Here is a 2,796-nt window from a genome sequence, read left to right as displayed (position 1 = left end):
GGGGGATGGGAAAACACTTCTTATCTACAGGGTGCCTGAATGAAACGTCATTGTACACCTAACCCTTAACTGTACCCCACAAAACCATAATAAAAAATACTGATTAATGGAAAAAAAAAAAAGAGGAAAGACAGGCATCTCCTGGGCCCTGGACTTGCCTATATAGGGTGATAAAATGGATTTTTAAAGTGTCCACCCGCCCAAACCGCTGCGAGCCAAAGTCCGACCCCTGCCCTCTTTCCAACATTGTCCTCACAATTCTCTATCAAAGAAAAGGGGTTCTGATTGCCAGGACTTCTAGAATGCATTTATCTGATAACGTTCACTTCTAACCCTTCTCTGAAGCTCATCTCCAAGGACTGGTTTACTACACTGTCTTGTTGCACTGTTGAAAGACCTTAGAAGGTGCAGGAAGTGTATGGGGACGGTTTTCAAAGGAGGGGTTTTAGGCTGAGGAAGGAGTGTCAGGCCCTCATAGTGGAGCAGAATTAAGGGCTAAGGCTTCACCTGTGTTCTTTTTCCCTTGGTAGGGAGAGTAAGCAAACACAAGAGAAGGGGCCCTTCCCCCAGTACGAGGCTTTCTTTGATCTGACCCAGGCTAGCTCTCCTCTCATCACAACCTGACTGGCCCTGGCTGTCCTTGGCTGTGAACGTCTCTGGCAGCTCCTGACCATTCCCTACCCACACCCCTGCCTCTAAATTTGCCTGACCCCACCTCCACCAAGAAATCTTCTCTAGGTCTGTGGGTTCCCCTGACTGTTTCACACCATCTCATCCAAAGCCTCTCTGCAACATTTGTCAAGATGTATCATAATGATCTGCTTCTGTGTCTGTCTCTGCTCTCCAGATTGCCCTCCTGAAGACATTCACTGTCCACTTTGTTCTTTTGTCTTTTCTTTTCTTTCTTTTTTTTTTTTTTTTTTTTTTTTTTTTTTTTTTTTTTTTTTTTTTTTTTTTTTTTTTTTTTTTTTTTTTTTTTTTTTTTTTTAGCCAGCATGTCACTCTGCCACCCAGGCTGGAGTGCAGTAGTACAAACACAGCCCACTGACTCTATCCTTGACCTCCGAGGCAATCAGTCAGCCTCAGCCTCCCAAGTAGCTGGGACTAACGGCATACACCACCATGCCTGGCTAGTTGTTTTGTTTTTTCATAGAGATGAGGTCTCATTATGTTGCCTCGCTGGCCTTGAACTCCTGAGCTCAAGCAATCCTTCTGCCTTGGCCTCCCAAAGTGCTCGGATTACATGCATGAGCCCCTGCACCTGACCTTCCTCATTGTCCAATTTATCATTTTATTCCTCCTTGACATGTATGAATGTAATAGTAGTTACTCAAACATTTGTTGGGAGGTTAATGGGACTGAGTGTGTCCGTTAGGGTCCTGGCAGAAAAGAGACGGTCCATTCCAACTGGGTAGCTTAATAATGAACAAACGGGACTATTTATATATAAGTTGCGGTCAGTCTGTGGAAAACCACAGGGTCATGTAGTGCCCCAGGCCTGAAGGGGAGACTGTTACTGGAATCCAGAGAGAAAACTTTTTAGAGGGCAGTTCAACATAGACCTTCAGTGGAGGGATACAGCCAGCCTGCAGGTACCCCACAGGGAGAAAGACTGGGAAGGGGGATAAACATGCCAACCTATTGTTCTCCCCTCCAGTTTTCTGCCCAGCATCCCCCAATGGCCAGTCAGAAGCCAGAGGGCAGTCAATATAATCCATTACAGGTCAGTTTCCCAGGATACAGAGCAGAGTGGAGAAGTGTGAGAGCAGATCCCTAGTAATGAATGGAAACTATCACCGAATCTTTCAGTTTTATTTTATTATTTTATTTTATTTTATTTTTTGAGTTGGAGTCTCACTCCGTCACCCAGGCTGGAGTGTAGTGGCATGCTCACGGCCACTGCAGCCTTGGCCTGCTGGGCTCAGGCAATCCTTTTGCCTCAGCCTTTAAAGTAGCTGGAACCACGGGCAGGCACCACCATGCCCAGCTAATTTTTTAATTTACTGTAGAGATGAGGTCTCACCAAGTTGTCCTGTCTGGTCTCAAACCCCTGGACTCAGGCAATCCTCTTGCCTCCACCTGCCAAAATACTGAGATTAAAGGCGTTAGCCACCACACCCCACCTGGTTTTATTTTTTTCAGACCTTTTTTTGTTCCTGAGTGCTGCAAACATTCCATTTAGTTTTATGTAGTTTCTCTCCCTCTTACAACCTTTAACTAGTAATTCTGTAACAGCGTCATCGTATCCTTATTCTTCTCCCTAAAATATCCAGTCCTTGTCCCCTTTGTTGCCTTGATCCAACACTCTTGAGTTGATTTTGCTTTGCAGAAGCAGCAGCACCAAATGAAAATCCTGGGGATTTTAGGCCCCATCTAACAAAACATCTCAAGAAAATGAAAACGTAGACAAATGCTGCTGAATCATCTTAAATGTATAAGTTAAACTGAATGTCAATGCTTAAGGATCTGACTTTGATAAAACCATCACTGAAAAGAGGAAATTTTTCAATAAATATTGCTGTGGATTAGTGTTAACTTAAAAACAACAACAACAACAGAGTTTTCAATAGTAGATGTTTTCCTCGTGTTATGGTCTGAGTAACGCTCAGCTGCTCCCCTTGAAACCAATAAATCAAAGGGGCGGGGAACTGGTAGAAAGAAATTTATTTCTGAGTTCAAATCCAGGGAGCAGATCCAGACTCAAGGTCGTTTTTTTTTTTTTTTTTTTGAGGTGGAGTCTCACTCTGTCACCCAGACTAGAGTGCAGTGGCCGCTCCCGGCCACCGCAGCCTCGAC

Source organism: Carlito syrichta, unplaced genomic scaffold (genome assembly GCF_000164805.1).
Source record: "Carlito syrichta isolate Samal-C Ts95f unplaced genomic scaffold, Tarsius_syrichta-2.0.1 Scaffold313382, whole genome shotgun sequence".
NCBI classification, from domain to species: domain Eukaryota; kingdom Metazoa; phylum Chordata; class Mammalia; order Primates; family Tarsiidae; genus Carlito; species Carlito syrichta.
The sequence above is the reverse complement of the archived record's forward strand: the minus strand, read 5'-3'. Positions refer to the sequence as shown.